Genomic DNA, 18,262 nt, shown 5'->3' on the forward strand with positions numbered 1-18,262 from the left:
TGGTAACTCTATAATTTAGAGTCACCAATTAACCTAACCCCACTAACTGCATGTCTTTGGACTGTGGGAGGAAGCCAGAGTATCCGGGGAGAACCCACCCAAACACGGGGAGAACATGCAAACTCCACACTGATGGTGAAACTGAACTCAGGACCTTCTGATTGCCCGTGATTGTCGACCCATAAAGTGTAATATGGTCAGCGCCTGCATGTATGTTATAACACAGAATATTCATGCTGGTGTCATTTCCATGTTTTTATTTTCTATTTTCTTTTAAGTTCTTGTGTTTTTAAGGATTTTGCATGAATTTGGTTTTATTTGTTTTATATTTGTTGTGCAAACTCTTTTAGTTTTGTCATGTTGTCATGAGAATATTCTGGCTAGCGCCTTGCCCAGCCCTGTGAGTAACCTGTTTTTCCTCAGTGTTGGGCAACGATAGTTCATAAGGGGAGTGTGTAAGATCAGCAGTGGCTGTACATGGCTCGGTAATGTCACCATTGTCTATTCTTTAGAGCTGCTGACCGAGCAACCCAGGAGGGAGCGGCTACAATCTGCTCAGCTGAGACTAACTATTCAGAACTGAGAAGAACCGAGCTCCCGAACAGTCACTGAATTTAGCACTTAGACAAATATTGGACTGTCTGGTAATTAACAGCTTGCTGGACAGTATTTTTATTTTTGTCTTGACTGTACAGTTTTCCTCTGTGCTCACTGGTTAAATTCCTCTCACTGGTGGTTGTTTCTGAGACAACAATAACTGTTATTTTTAGATCTGTGTTTTATTTAGAGGCACCTCTATTCTATTTTATGTGAATTTATTGAGGGGGAATCAATTTATTTTCTTTAAGAAATGATCTGCTCCATTCTCTGTTCCCTGGTCACGCTGCTCTCCCCTGTGGAACCGATGGCTCGTTCAAACCTAGCTGGTGTTGTTGCAGGACACACAAAATTGTGTCACCAGTGGGGCGTTGTGTTGGCTAGCTTTCTTTTTTGAGAAATCGGCAACCACTGGTCTCGCCCCACACCCACAATCATTATCTAGTTTTGTATATACAAGTTATGAGGGCTCAGAAATGCCTGTAAAAATAAATCGCTGAGTGGTTCAGGGAGCAGTGCCAACTGGGCTAATTGGCTGCCTCTCATTTGCTAATCAACCTCGTCCCAGTAGCAAACTGGGACCTGGAGGAGTTCACATCACGCTGTGGACTGCGCAAAATACTCTGAGTTTGCATCACAGTGTGAACTTTGCTACACCAGCATACAGAATCAAGAAATTGTTAAGTGGAAACAGTGTATCTACATGTGTCGAGAGAATGGGTAGAAAGTCTGGCTGCACAGATGAATTTCTAACCACCGTTCAATAGCTGACAGCCAGTATATAGAACAGTTTTCATTGTATGAAGTTAGCTGGGAGGCACTCACTGATTTCCTGTTAGATTAGTCACATAAATGCTGGACTTTAAGCGCAGCTTTTGTCACTGTCATTATAATTTCAAATTATAAGGCCTAAAGCCCCCAAACTCTTTACGGATCAAACTATTAAAAACAGCCAGTACCAATCAAACCTGACCGAGATCCTTCATGTCCACATCCAATCATCAGAATAGATTTTTTTCAAAGGTAAATAGTTGGAAAGATAAATGTAGCCTTTTGGCACTATATTAATCCATTTGCCTCTAGAATGTTCTGTAGATTTACTTGTTACATATATTAACATCTTAAAGATAAAAGAGACGATGAAAATATGCAGTACTTCACAAGAAATTTAATAAAAATAAGGAAAATTGTATGACAGGTTTAAAATTGTATCAGCTTCTATGTAGCTGATAAAAGCTGATACAACTTCTATATAACTTACATCATGCTATCAAAATTGTCTGGAACATATAGATCCACACCCAGTGGATCCATGTCTATACGTACTGTATGAATATTCACATACAGGACAAACTCTGCATTGAGGAGCTCCACCCTGCTGCCCAGTAAAACTTCAGACACGCCCAGAATGATGTCTCTTGACAAACATGATAACACTCCTTAGGACCACAGGCAGCATCTATCTCTCAGTAGCACTCAGAACAAACCCAACAGACAGAGGGCATGTCCAAAGTTCAAACACAAAGCACTTCCTTTTGTTCATTTTCTGATAAAACATATACATAAATACATACATTTCAGGTCCACCATGGTGCAGTTATATTCACATTTTTTCATAATAATATAAAGACATTACAGTATGAGTAAGGCTACTCAAGTACTACTGTCAGTACTACATGATACAGGGCTCACAAAATTTCAAAATCCCTGGTAGCCCTTCGGGCAGGCACTCTTCAGTTTTTGGTAGCCCAAAATAAATTTAAGTAGCCCGAATAAAAAAGAGAGCAATTTTTTAATGTTCTGTTTCCTTTACAATATTATACATTAAAGTATAATATTGTAACGGAAACAAATTTATCAGAAAATTGTTAAAATACAAATCACAACAACTGTATAAAAATTACAATCATCAACTCAAATACTTGTTTCTAATTGAACAGAAATTTCTATGAACTTGTAAGAACTGTGTAGAACATGAATCAGTCTGTGTCAGATCCTGAATCTGAAATTTCCACTGAAGTCAAGGGTAAGAGGTAAGGGGAACCAAGATCGAGGCCATTTGCTTTTTGAAGTTTGCAAAAACTGCTAAATTTGGCCAATGGTGGTTCACTCTTTGCAACATAGTACGCTTTTGAAAGATTTTTCAGGACTTCTGCTTCTGGCTTGGTTTATTTTTTGCAATTGCTGTTTGTTCTGGGAAAGATATTGCAGACTGAGCAATAATGCATTTCTTGCATTTCTCATGGGTTCTGATGGGGTCTTTCTTCAAATTACTGGTCCCAGTTACAAAGGCGCTTGTCGACTCAAATGAAATGAAACTCACGACACACCTGGCAGAACATCATGTTATTTAGCTCGTCATATTCCAGCCACAGAAATTCTTTTGTCCATGAAACCAAAAAAGCTGAGCTTTCTTTTTGCCTCATAGTCTGATTTGTCATAACTTTTCCGTTTTGTGGTAGGCTTTTATTTGGCTGCCCCTTCTTCACCCTGACCTGTCTTATTTGGCTCAGCAGAACTAAAATACCGGCGTAAATCCTGCTGCTTTTACACACGTACTTACATAACGGTCAGCGATTCTCTGCGCAATCAACCTCTCACATGTTTAAGCTTGCTGTGGGAGATTTCACTTGTCACGTTTGAATAGTAAGCTAATGAGTGATAAGACGATGTCAGAGGAATCGGTGCGCAATTAATCGTCACTCACCAATCAGTGCTGCCGCTCTCTACACACAGTTCGCGCGATCGCAAAGTGAAAGTGAAAGCAAAAAACAAGCACAAATTCAAACACGATTTCAATATGTCACATATTGACAGTGGCTCATCGATGCCAATGACATAATTACTCAGCTACATTTGCGAAAGAAAATGCAAAATCATTGACACATTTTTTCTTCCTATGATAGCCCGACGGGCAGGGCTGAGATGGATTTTGGTAGCCCGACTGGAAAAATCGCTAGCCCCGGGACGTCGGGCTAGCGATTTTGCGAGCCCTGTGATACTAACAGTATAGTATTGTTGGTCCATTCATACTCCCATGAATGTAAGAAGTAAATATAGCTGTCTCTGATTTGATGTTTTTGTTGGTGGCTTAGATCTCTGCTCCCTCTTTGCTATCCTTTTCTTTGTTATAATGAAAAATGTAAGACATTATGATGAAAAAAAAATCTAGTTAAGCACATTTTATTTTTCTTGCTTCTAATACTCATTTTCCCACTGCTGTTTTTTTTATTAACCTTGATTTAATATAGACAGATAGCTCTATCTATAGCTGCTCTTTGAAAGAGCCAAGAGCTTGACTTTCCACTTCCTCCATGTAAAGCTTTACTGGGTGATACTGGGGGGCCTAATGCACATCCATGTTTTTGTCTGTAGTAACCTTTGTTGTATTTAAAGTATGCAGTGGTGAGGCAGAGTCTGGGGTAAACCCACTTCTGTTTTCTAAGGAGCTGTCTGGCTGTAGTCATTTTCTGACAGTCTCCACTGCCTTGGTTGTAAACGATACAAGTGAAAAAGGAGACCACATCGAACGACACAGTGGTTTCATCTGGATCCAGTGTAAGTTTCTGGACTCTTTAAGTGTCTTGAAGACATTTCACCTCTCATCTGAGAAGCTTCTTCAGTTCTAAAACGAAGCTCAGACGCCAACGAGGGAGAAACCAAATGACAAACAGAACAAGATTGTCATCCCTTATAAAACAGGTTTATCGGAGAAACTCAGAAACTCCTAATCTTCTCCAAGCACAACATCCCAGTGCACTCAGACATAGACTGGTTCATCCCAAGGACAAAACTCCCAAACACAAGCTAAACAACATAGTGTATGCTGTGCAGCGCAGCGAGGAGCGCTCAGACCTCTGCACTGGACAAACCAAACAGCCACTCAATAAAGCTATGTCTACAGGACACGATGGACAAGACAACAGGACAAGTCAGAACTTTTAATGCAAACTAAGGGTGTGAACAGACTTGCATATAAACACTCTGTCGCAGCTACTGACTATGTTGCTGCCATTCCATGTGCAATATTTTGGTCTTCCCTTTTTTCTGTGCAATATTTTAGTCTCTGTGCAATATTGTGGCAGATGTGCAATTATCATCCCCACCCTAAATGACCATAGCCCTTCCACCCTTATTTATTTATTACATTATATTACTGCCCTTGTATACACCCCCACAATATTTCTGTGACATACACTGTGTATATAGTATATAGTACCTAAACTCGCTGTGCAAGAAACTGTACAATGACAATAAAAGTTCTAAGATTCAGCTGTCTAAGGGATGAAGGTCGTGCTTTCAAGGATCCCAATGTTGACATTTGGGACAGAGAAGACAGATGGTTTGAAAATGGAGTGAAATAAACCATCTATGTCCACTGTGAACGACCATCTTTGAACAGAGGGGGTGGCTTTCAACACCAACTGTCTGCCACCTACAATACAGTTTTGAGATTTCTTCCAAGGTGCCTCAACCCCCACTCACATCTTGCATCAGTTGATCTCAATGGGTCACATGATAGGGTGAGGCAAAGTGTCACAGTGGTTTCCCCATAAAGCTCTGCTGATAATCACCCAGGCATTTTTTCACACCTTGTGGTGAAGCACATGATCAATAGTAGGTCAACGACCCTGTTAAGGGACAACTCCCACTATGGCTTAAATACCTGTGACTCTCCACTATTTGGCTTTAGGACTGAAGAAGCTTCTCCGATGCGAGGTGAAAGGTATTCAAGAAACTTAAAGAAGTCCAGTGACTTTCTGGCTGAAAATGGGAATAGTCTTTTCCCCAGTCCCTTAGCCTAACATTAACTATCATAACTAAGTACCTAACTGGAACCTTTATCTTAGCTGAAACCTGATTTTACCTTAGCTATAAACCTAGTCTTAACCTAGTCTTAACTCTTTAAAGATGTATGACAAAGTTAGGACAAGCCAAAATGTTTAACTCAGATTTACAATATCAACAAGAGGCAGCAGCAACAGCTGCTTTGAATTAACTGCTATGTAAGAGGAATCAATCATAATTTGTCTAGTTATTTTTAGCTTACTGCTGTATGCATTAGTCACTGCAGCTCACACATGCCTCCTGGGTCAGGTGCTTCAGGCATGTCCGAGGAGGCTGCAGGATAGACCCAGGACCCACCGGAGGAATTCCACCTCTTGGCTGCTCGTGTGCTTATTTACATTGTTTTGATATTATGGTCAAAATAATCCAAAGTGGTTTCATTATACAAATAAGAATAATGTTACTTGATTTGAATGAAAACCAAGTGACACCATAGTAAAAAGATGGTGAGTAACCTCTTAAATAATAATGTGGATTATATGTTTTATACACTTTTCATTTGACAAAAGATGCAAACTAGTTGTAATTTTCAAAAATAATTCTAATAATCAAATTTTGTTCCATTAGATGTTACAAATTGCTTAACTAATGATGCTTTGAGAAGAAATATGTTGTTTATATTATGATTGCTTGTTACAGTCATGTGCAGAGAATGGGCCCATCAGTCTGTGCAGTGGGCCCAATCCACGGATGTCAGTCAGAACAGGTCATCTAATACAGTCACATGCTCACTGTTACTGTCTTACTGAGCTCCTTACTGTTAACCTTGCTGACACATGACTGCTCTGCTAACTTCAGGAAATCATGTGATAACGTTTGTGATGATACCACAGTTGTTTCTTACATAGGAAAGAGGTGGAGCAGCTAACAGCCATGAATCACATAACTAAGGATGGATGACTTCAGAGGAACCAGCTGCCTGCAGTAGCTCCCATTAACCATCAGCAGTTTTCACATGCAGAGGGTTCACTGCACCAAAACCTTGGAGTTCTTGAACAGACGAGCTAACTACCAGTGACAACGCCGCAGCCATCACCACGAAGGCCCAGCAACCCTTCCTTGCATTGACTGTATTTTATAGAAGCACTATTGAAGGTATTCTCACTTAATACAGCATTCCTCATTTAGACACACTCCAACAGAGGAAACAGAAACTGAACAAGATCATGAGAACTGCTGAGAAACTCAATGTTCTCCTGGCCTCATCTTCAGGACATCGACACTAAGTGCTGTAGGCACAGAGCATTAAGCATCATCAAGGACTCGACTAACCCCCTGGTTCATACTCAGAGTCTTAGATCAAGGACAGCACATAGACGTCTTAACCAGAGCATGTGAGCAGCTCATAGGGACTGATTGTATTGTTTGCTTGCTACAATACCAGCTACCATTCATAATATTTATTTCATCTTCTGTGTGAAACAATGTTTTTTATGCAAAGCATGAAAATGACAATTGAAAGGAATCTAAATTTGAAGTCCATCTAAAGCATGGGTGTCAAACATAATACCGGAGTGCTGGAACTGGCCCAGCAAAGACTCCAACCTGGCCCCCTGGATTACTTTGGAAAATGTAAAGAAGGGCATAAAGTTTTACAGCTAAGACCTCCAACATAGGCATTCATGCTGCATCAAAATAATAGATAAAGAATTAAATCACATAAAAGTTATCTCATTATCTACTATAGAAATTGTTTTTTCACAGTGTCCACAATGAAATAAAAATAAATAAACAACATATTAGGATTGTATATTAATTGTGTCAAAATTTAAAAAAATTTTCATTTTTCTTAATTATATCTCATGGATTTAATGTATAATTACATTTCCTTTCACTGACAGTTCGGGCAGTTTCACTGGTCACTTAAAATCAAAGTGGGTTGTGCCATGTCTTTGTAGCTAAATAAAGATTCAGGTGCATCACCAGCCCAAGATTTCTACAGAGTAATGGAGAAGCAGGCTGTTGGAACTATTAGGAACCTACTGGGATAACTGGAGTCCCTTATCTGGCCCTCCTTGCCTATAGAGCCACACCTTTTTCTTTTTTTTTGTTATAGCACAGTTCAGCTGCTCCATTGTGGCACTATTGTGTGATGATTTTGCACAATAGTGCCAATTTTTCCCCTCGCTGAGATCACTCGTCACTTCTGGACTCTCATTTTTCAAAATGGTTTTCTTTGTATTCTGACAGCTTTTACTGTTTTTTATTGGATTTACTGAATTTGACTGTGGAGTGGCTGAAAACCTACACTGAGACCTTCAAATCTGCTGATGTCATCACTGCACTGATGCCTGGTTTCCTGACCTTTCCCAGTGGTCAGCTACCTTCAGTCAAGGTTACCCTAGCTAACTCAAGGATGCTCAGTTATTTACTGACCGTAGAAGCCATCTACGGTCAGTAAATAACCGTAGCTATCCTTCGAATTACTATCCTTCAAAAGTATGTTTTCAAAATATTTTTGAATACATACTGTTCATGTGTGTATAGTGTTGCAGAACTGTCTTTCTTTTCCCACGTCTGCACTGGGTAGGAGACGCTCTGAATCTCATTGTACATGTGTTTAGTGACAATAAAAGGCATTCTATTCTATTCTATTCTATTCTATTCTATTAAGTCATCGATCTGTCCCCCTGGATCAGCGACTACATATGTCACAACAGAAGAGAGTGCAGAAAAGCTGAAAGAAGATACAAACCTCCATGTTCACTAGCGTCGCATGAAGGAGTTGCTAAGCACACTCAACTAGCTTATAACCAGCGAAAAACATCTTATTTAGCTGGTCTGATTAATAAGCACAATCCAAGGCTCTAGTTTGACACCATTAACAGACTACTTACTCCTGATTCCTCCTCTTTACTTACCACGTTTTCTGATACTACTAAATTTCTTTGGTGACAAGTTCAAAGGTATCAGATCATAATTTGAGTCTAGATGATTTTAACCTCGTCAAGTGTCTCACCCAGTTCTGCTTAATCTGATTTCCATAACAGTTCTCATTGATATTGCCTCACATGTGCACTCTTCTTCCTGCCAGACTGAGATTATCCCTCCTAAACTCATTAAAGAAGTTCTACCATTCATCTCCCCCAGCTTCTCTCCATCATATATCCAGTCTTTTCAGCTGGATCCTTGCTCCTTTCAGGTAGCAGAGGGAAATAATATCTTTGATAAATTAAAATTTGACAAAACCCCAGCACAGAAACTGCATCATAAATAATTACTAATGATATTCTCATGCACTTAGATCACAGGTGTCGAACTCCAGGCCTCGAGGGCCGGTGTCCTGCAGGTTTTAGATGCGTCCTTGATCCATCACAGCTGATTTAAATGGCTAAATTACATCTTCGACGTGTCTTGAAGTTCTCCAGAGGCCTGGTAATGAAGCAATCATTTAATTCAGGTGTGCTGACCCAGGGTGAGATCTAAAACCTGCAGGACACCAACCCTTGAGGCCTGGAGTTCGACACCCCTGACTTAGATAAAGGTGAGTAATCCATTTTAGTCTCACTGGATTTATCTGCAGCTTTTGACACTACTGATCATGCCATTCTTTTAACAGATTACAGAACTGAGTTGGCAACACAGGAACTGTTCTCAAAGGTTTTATTTAGCATTTACTTCAGAATTCATGTTAATCAGTTTAGGCACCCCTTGTATGTGGAGTTCCCCAAGGATCTATACTTAGACCAATTCTGTTTTCACTATATATGTTACCCCTGGGTCACTTATTAAACATGTTCAAATGCATCTCCGACCACTGCTATGCTGATAATAAGTAGCTGTAGTTTTGCCCTGACGGTTTCTCTAAGGAAATCAGTCATTACACCAGTCATCTCACGAGCCATATCAAATACCACTGTCAGAGGCCATAAGAACATCATTTGTAACCTTCACTAAAGCTGTTTCTGTGCTGTGATGTGGCTAAATGATTATTTGTTAAACAAGCTTTACAGTACATAAAATCAAAATTCACATTATTTTAATTTAACTGAAAAGTTTATTAGGCAGCACGGTGGCACGGTGGTTAGCACTGTTGCCGCACAGCAAGAAGGTCCTGAGTTCAATTCCACCATCAGGCCGGGGTCTTTCTGTGTGGAGTTTGCATGTTCTCCCCGTGTTTGCGTGGGTTCCCTCCGGGTACTCCGGCTTCCTCCCACCGTCCAAAGACATGCAGTTTGTAGGGATAGGTTAATTGGATAATCCAAATTGTCACTAGGTGTGAGTGAATGTGAGTGTGAATGGTTGTCTGTCCCTGTGTGTTGGCCCTGCGACAGACTGGCGACCTGTCCAGGGTGTACCCCGCCTCTCGCCCTATGACAGCTGGGATAGGCTCCAGCGCCCCCCGCGACCCTGAAAAGGATAAGTGGAAGCGAATGGATGGATGGATGGATGGATGGAAGTTTATTTGGGTTAATATCACTAACAAAGTTACAGACTATGTTTATACGAAACATGTTTTCTTACTTCATTCAATGTATTTTAAGTATACATGTTACATTCTCTAACATGTACCACCTGCAAATGTGTAAGGAAATGGCTTTTGTCAGCCCATCTGATTTCCGTGCCATCCAAAGAAAATCTTTCTAGCTCCACCTCTGAGTGTGACACAACCACCACCATCTGATATCTTTGCACTGGCCTGCACATGGCAGGGGTTCACTACCAAAGCAACAAACTCTGGAGCCAGTTCTTGAACAGCCTTCTACATCATCTGCTGGGTCATCTGAGGTCTCCCCTACAGACTAAAGATAATTAAAGGAAGTTCCATACAGGTTCATAGTTTGTGGTGGAGATGTGGAAATACTTTTATTTTTATTACATGAAAGAGTGCAACAGGAGTATAATAGTCAAGTGCACTCTGCATCAAGGACAGAATAACTGCAATATATTGCGGACAAGTTTGTCTTTTTGCAACCCTCTATTCACACAACTGAGAAAAACTAGAACAGAAGTCTAATTTAGAGAAGTCAAAAGGGAATCCTCTGTGTCAGCAGGAGAAGTTATTTTCTGCTGCTCCCTTTTTCACAAGGGAGTGCCTCAGCGTGCCGGTCTGCATGTTTGATTTGGCCGAAGGGATTTGTATCTCCTCCCTGGATGAAACTAGGGGTCTTTCCATTTTTAGGCAAATGTGTAAACTGCTAGACTATCAGAGTTCTCTATATTAGTATTTAACTTAAAAATCACTCATTGTGCTTCCATGCCAGGGTTTCCTGCTTCTTGTTCAGCTGAACAATAACTGATGTGTCCTGTCACCAAACCTTAGCTAAGGACTAAACTCAAATACACAGGGCAGAACAATGGCAAACAACAATAAAAGGAAGTGTACAACATGTGCCCAGGACAAAATCCACAATGAAATACATGAGTACCAAGAGCGATAGCTAGTTCACTGACTAACAATGCCACATTTTGACTTTTAACTGATACTTATGTCTCCAGTTGATTCCATGCTGACATTCAGTATGGCAGATGGTGCTTTGATTATTTCTGCTCACTTCATACGTGAGTGCACTTTTGCAAGCTCCAACAAAGACTGGCTTTATGTGAGGTCCTCAGAACTCTTAAACTTCACTTTATGTATGATGATATGATTGAAGAGAGATAAAATAAAGACATGATGATCACATTCCCATAGCTCTGGTTATAATAGAGATTCGATCAAATGCTAGTACTGCTACTTCTGTTAAAATCTGTTCTATCAGTGAGCTTCTTCTCCACTCTTTTTCAGATCTAAAAGGTAAAAACAGTTCTGCTGAGGAAAGAATCAAAACGAAGAGTAACTGTGATAAAGGTAAAGTCCAGCTCAGCTTTGTTGGAATGGAACATTCTCTTGTTGCATGTAGTAGAGTTCATCCTGAGCAACTTTCCTGTTTTTGTGGAAAGAAAAAAGGTGCGTGCACACACACATATATGCTCACTGGCCACTTCATTAGTTACACATGACTAACACTGGGTAGGACTTCAGATCTACTACTAGAAACATTCCTCAGAGATTTTGGTCCATACTGATGTAACACTGTCAGTTGCTACAGATTTTTTGCCTAAATATCCATGATATCAATCTCCTGATCCACCACATTCCAAAGGTGCTCTATTGCACTGAGATAAGGTGACTGTGGAGGATGTGTGAATACAGTGGTTTGAGATCATTTTAATTCTGTGACGTTGTGCATCATCTTGCTGGTTGCAGCAGTCAGAGGTTCTGCAATGATCCAAGAACACTGTGGTCAGAAATGGATAGACATGGTCAGCAACAGTTCTTGGGTGGGCCGTAGGGTTTAAATGATGCTCAGCTGATACTAAGGGGCACAAAGTGTGCCAAGAAAATATCAGAGACACATTTACAGCCACCTGAACCACTGCTACAAGGCAGGATGGATCCATTTATTGTCCAGTTTTGGTCAACCCATGTGTGCTGTTCTTAGCTGTAGCCCATCCTCTTCAAGGTTTGATGTGTTCAGAGATGCTCTTGTACATACTTGGGTTGTAGCGAGTGGTTAATTGAATCACTGTTGTCTTCCTGAAGCAGCCTGACCTCTACTAACAACAAAGCCACTCACTGGATGTTTTCTTTTTTTTGCAGACCAGTCTCTATAAACTCTACACATGCTTGTGTGGGAAAATCCTATCAGGTCAGCAGATTCTGAAATACTCAAATCAGCCCATCTGGCACTAACAACGACGCCACGTTCCAAGTCACACAAATGAACTTTCTTCCAAATTTTCATGCTCATGTTGAACTTGTGTTCAAAGTGTGTTAGCAAGCAGCTCAACAGGTGTACCTAATGAAGTGGCCGGTGTGTGTCATTTATGTCCCCAGTGTTCATCTGCACCGTTTCCATAATAGTAAAAACAAATACACTGCATAACATAAATGTCTGTGATGATGTATCAGCCGAAAGAATCAGAAGAGCTGAAGGTGAAAACCTGGATTTGAAGCAAACACTTAAAGAACAGAAATAGTTTTGACTCAGGCCTGATGAAATCACTCAAAAATCTGCCAAAATGTTGAACTGACTGACCTAACACCAGAAACCACAGAAAGAATACCAACTGATCAAAACTAACAAATGACAGAGCAGTTTTATTCAGTATAACAGACGCAAAACACTTAGTCTAGCTACCAGAGGAGCAGACTTCTCCACCACACACGTCAAGTCAAGTCAAGTCATCTTTATTTATATAGCACATTTAAAAGACATCAAGTGTCGGCCAAAGTGCTGAACAAAGGGATAATATAATAAAAGAATTAAAATAGAAAGAAAACATTTTAAAAAAGAATTGTAAGACATGTAAGAGTATATAGCATATAATGTACATGCAAATATGCACATACATATACAAAAACTGTACGCATTCACACACAAGCACACATATGTGAACAGAACGTATATACACATACAACACCATCCAATAAGATAAGAGACCAAATAGACAGAATAAAAAAGGATATCAAGGAGATCCCAAAGCCTTGGAAAATAAGTAGGTCTTGAGATTCGATTTAAAGACTTCCAAGGATGAAGAGAATTTTATGAAGGGGGGAAGACTATTCCAGAGTCTCGGGGCGGCAATGGAGAAAGCCCTGTCACCTCTAGATTTGAGCTGAGAGCGTGGAACTGATAAAACCACCTGACTGGAGGAGCGCAGAGATCGAGTGGGTAAGTGCAGGCTAAGAAGATCTGAAATGTAACCTGGAGCCAAACCATGGAGAGCTTTAAAAACAAATAGTAAAACCTTAAAATCGATTCTATGTTTAACTGGTAGCCAATGTAGAGATGCGAGTACTGGAGTAATGTTCTCTCTCTTTCTGGTACCCGTCAGGAGCCTTGCAGCTGCATTTTGAACAAGTTGCAGGCGTGACAGGCTTGAGTGACAAATGCCTAAATAGAGAGAGTTACAATAGTCAAGACGTGACGATATGAAAGCATGGATAACAGTTTCCAGGTCTTTAGATGACAGGATATTTTTGAGTTTAGAAATGCTCCTGAGTTGGAAAAAACTGCCACGAACAACTGAATTTATTTGCTTGTCCAGCTTGAGAGTGGAATCAAAAATGAAACCAAGATTTTTTACATGGGGATGTACATTAGCTGATAATGGGCCCAAATTGTTTCTTATGAGACTAATAGAGTCCTGCTTACCGAAGATTATAATATCGGTTTTGTCATGATTTAGTTTGAGAAGGTTCAGAGACATCCAGCAATGTATGTCACTAAGACACTCTGAGACTTTCTGCAGTGTACTATCAGCACCTGGTTTTAGAGAGAGATAGAACTGTGTATCATCTGCATAAGAGTGGTAAGAGATCTGGTGTTTCTGAAAAATGGAGCCTAATGGGAGCATGTATAAGGAGAATAAGACCGGGCCCAGAATAGAGCCCTGAGGTATTCCACAAGTGAGTGTAGCTGGGGAAGAGTATTTGTTACCCAGCATCACAGAATATGTTCTGCTCTCTAGGTAAGAGGCAAACCATTTTAGAGCAGAGCCTTGAATGCCGACACATGTCTTTAGACGGTTTAATAGGATTGTGTGGTCGACAGTGTCAAATGCTGCGCTCAGGTCTAAAAGGATTAAAACTGTACTTTTTCCAGAGTCAGCAGCTAGAAGCACATCATTGAACACCTTCAGTAGAGCAGACTCTGTGCTGTGGAAGGCCCTGAAACCAGACTGATATTTGTCCAGAATATTATGCGTGTCTAAGAATGAGGATAATTGGTGGAGGACAATCTTCTCAAGAACCTTAGACAAAAAAGGCAGCTTAGAGATTGGTCTAAAATTGCCAAGAACTGACAGATCTAAACCAGGTTTTTTTAGAAGCGGCTGGACAACAGCTTGTTTAAACAAGTCAGGAACAGTTCCATATGAGATCCTGCCATTTACAATAGCAAGGATGTTGGGGCCGACTGTCTTCAGCACATCTCTGAGAAATGGTGTAGGTAACATATCCAAGGGGTACGTAGTTGGTTTCATGTGCATTATTATATCAGTGAGATGGGATAATGGAACCGGTTTAAATTCTGAAAAAAGGAATGAACATGTAGGTGGTTCAGAGGGGTCTTGGGATGGGAGCGGGATATGTGCTCGGATATCATTAATTTTTTCAGTAAAGAATTTTTGAAAATCCTCAGACGTGTGTGGGGCAGTCTCAGATATGACTGATGTGGTGGGATGCAGGACAGAGTTGATTGTATTGAATAGAACTTTAGGATTACCAGACTTCTTGTTAATAATCATGGATAAATAATTTGCTCCTTCTACCTTGATGGTGCGCTGATAGTTATTTAAACAATCTCTAAACACTTGATAAGAGACGTGGAGCTTATCTTTCTTCCATTTTCGTTCTGCTTTCCTGCATTCCTGCCTGACGGCACGAGTGACCTTATTTAGCCAAGGCTGAGTTCTAAATTTTTGCCGTCTACATTTTAAAGGAGCACTTGAGTCCATTATGTTGGTACAAGCACAATTAAAACATGCAAGAAGCTCATCCGGATTATTGCTATGAGGAGAACTTTCATCAAAGGTGGCTAAAGGAGATGCAGCGAAGGCAGCTGAGAATTGGGGAGCAGTTTCAGGTGTTATAGGACGTATAAGAGGGGGAGCCTGGGTTTGTTTGGGGGATGAGTGAGGAATTGGAATATTAAACAAAATGAAATTATGGTCAGACGGACACGCATCATTCATTTCAACGCCGATCACTGAGAGCCCAGATGACAAGATGAGGTCAAGAGTGTGGCCCTGCTTGTGTGTAGGGCCGTTGACAGACTGGGTCAGATTAAATGAGTCCAAGAGTTGTAGAAACTCCCTAACCAAAGGTTTAGAGGGGCAACACATATGGATATTGAAGTCGCCAAGGATTAGAAGCCTATCAGTGGTTGGTAATGTCACACGTCATCTCTTATATTCTGTCATCTGTATATTCAGAGAAATAGCACAAAACCTTGTGTCAGTATGAAAATACAGCAGTACTTATTGCCAAGTATTTCAAGCAGGTACACATTGTGTGGGTCTGTAGCTATGAGACTCTGTAGTGCTTTGCAGCCTATTCTTTGTCAAAGGATGTTTATGGCCACTATACATGTTGAGTTGCCTCACAGTAAACTCAGTCATATCAGTGTATGTCAGAGAGACAAAGTGCTTCAAGTGCAAAGAATGAATGTACTAAATCAGTCTGTGGGACTGCTTAAATGTGACTGTAGTGTACGGCATGTTAAAGGCCTGTGAGAGCGGGACAGCACTGGCTCTGTCCTGGTCTATATGTGTTAAATGAGTTCTACAGCTATAGTCAGATATTCCATGAGTTAAGGCTCTGTTACAAACAGGCCAGTCACAGCACTGAAGCAGATGCTGTCCCAACTCTGAACTCTCCAAACATAGCTATGCTCCTTGCCTCTTGGCATCAACATCAACATGTCACAGTATACCTTTACCATTAAAACTAAGCACGTAGGAAAATCGGACCCCGAGTCCACAGCAGGTTGTACAGTTTCCTTTTCTTAGAAATGACAGTGAGATGAGCTGCTGTTCAGTCTGCTGATGGTGTCGAAATTAAAGCGCAAATAAATCCTTCTCTCTGACTCACTCCTACACACCTCACACACACCGAGTATTTCTCACCGAGCCGTGAAGTCCTGTTAAACTGCTCTAGTGTGGAATGACTCTGACTCACTAGCCTACATCACACAGTTCTCTTGTAAACAGGCTCATTTTTGTTGCACAGATCAGGTCTGTGTCTGAAACAAACCCAGCTTGTATGCCAGTGGTACCGCGCTTTTATTCCCCTCTCATCTTTTTAATTCAGATCCTTCACCGAAAGCTGAAATAACACCTCGCTACTTATGTTTAACAGGCTCAAGTAAAGTTTACTTGTGTAAACTTTAACTACATTATTCCACAAGCCTTATAAAGTTGTTGTTGTTGATACTTTATCCATCATTATATGTAAGGAATGGACTTTCTTACTGTCTCTGCAAAGAAACAGGTGTAAGGAATCTGTGAACTCTGGAGATACTTCAATGGCATCTAACAGATGGCTAGGTGTGTTCGATGCTGCAACATTAAATGTGAGCGTTGGAATATGCTCCCAACAACAAGGAGCTCCTATCTCATTGTTCCTTTGATCTGCTACCTATCTATCAAAAATTAAGGTGCTCACAACAAATATTTGCTTTGAAGCTGTACTTCCATGTACGTTTGCATGTTTTTATAAATCACTGTCACTAAAGTTCATAAAGAGTCAATGCACCATGAGTTTTGAAACAATTGATTACAAACAATAATTCATAAAAGTGCTTTCTATCAAACATTCTCCCAAGGTCCAGTGGCTTACCCAAGGACACTTTGGCAGACTGGGATCAAACTACCAACCTTGCTCGTGGTTGTAGCTCTACCTCCTGAGCTACAACCACCCTTAATATTTTAAATTTTAGTGTGAAGAGTGACACATGGTCAGGATCACAAAGTGTTTGTTTGGATGAGGGTAATTCTCCAGGAAATGTTGATGCAATGTCCTCTTGGCTGTTATACCGTCGGGTTTCACTTCCTTTGTATCACAATGTGAACTCTTTAAAGACACAATGTTGCAAGTTGTAACAAGTTGCATCCTGTCAGGAGACCGTTTCTGTTTCTCTCAGTCTCCCAACATTTCATAGCAACAGTAGTCATATGGCCCACACAGTAAGATTGTGTGTGTTAACATTCCAACTTATGACATTTGTCCCCTGAGATTGCCAGCTGGATTTGGGCTAAACATACACTTCCTGTTTTATCTGAGCAGAATATTAATTTTACTTGTTACAAACTCTGCTGAACGACACTCCTAACCTAAACCAGAGCAGATTGGGCATAAAAACATTTAGATTTGGAAAATCCCTAAATGACTAGAAAAGAGTCATTGTTCTTGTAGGATCACTACATGGATTAGATAGTGTAAATGATTCATAAACTCAACAGCAGTTGTTACATTTAACTGAATATGTGAACATGGCATTCAGAGGGCTCTGTGTAAGAATCAACATTATTGTGTTTCCTAAAAACAGGCAGAGTATTTTCATGATGTTAGTACAGCTTCACACTAGGAACCTGATAAAACCAACAACAGTTCTGACTTTGACTATATGCTCAAAATCACAACTTTGTTGTGATTCTTCTCAGAGGAATTTGTTCAGAGAAGTGCAATCTATCGCGTGCAAGAACCTGTGTATGACTGCCTTTACAGAACAGCACCACTGATTCAAACCACAACTGAGAGAAGTTTGCGGTGAACATGCGCGCAAGAAGAAAAACACGTGTCAGAACCCAGCCTTTTGCAGGTCTTTATGAAATAGTACCAGGAAAACACCGCGGTGGTAAAGGAGAAGAATGGCAACATGAACTGTTTGCTGATGTGTTCAGCAACATTCAGGAGACCCTTCTTCCAAAAGCTTTGGGACAGCTACACCCTTCATTTTTAAACAGCGTCTGCATGAACCGCTCAGTAATGGCACTGCTCCCAACAAAGCTGCCATACTACGAATGACCGTCACCAACATGTCATATTTACGCAACTGTAAAGAAAAGTACACGTTCTCTACCAGTACAGCCGAGTCAGTGCAGGGTGTGTCAGCGGGCTGCTGGAGACCACAGCCACACGCTGCTTTTAGCAAGGACCCACCACCCAACAAGCCACTGGATTGTTGTCTGTCCCACACACGGAGGGTCGTCTTCTCTCCCGCAGGCCCCAACTAAAAGGCATTTCATCATGCCCACTGTTAAAGTGATGCCTGACTGAGAAACGGGGGCGCAAACAAGCCTTTCCACAGCCCAGACAGGATGCCAGCTT

The 18,262-nt window shown here is 40.7% G+C and overlaps 1 protein-coding gene across 1 annotated transcript in view; it reads right to left on the minus strand.

Moving 5' to 3' along the window:
- The window catches only part of piezo1 (piezo-type mechanosensitive ion channel component 1), a 92,904-nt gene that overhangs the window by 73,791 nt on the left and 851 nt on the right, over positions 1–18,262 (minus strand). The window lies entirely within an intron of this gene.

Source organism: Oreochromis aureus, linkage group 13, assembly GCF_013358895.1.
Source record: "Oreochromis aureus strain Israel breed Guangdong linkage group 13, ZZ_aureus, whole genome shotgun sequence".
Taxonomy (NCBI): Eukaryota; Metazoa; Chordata; class Actinopteri; order Cichliformes; family Cichlidae; genus Oreochromis; species Oreochromis aureus.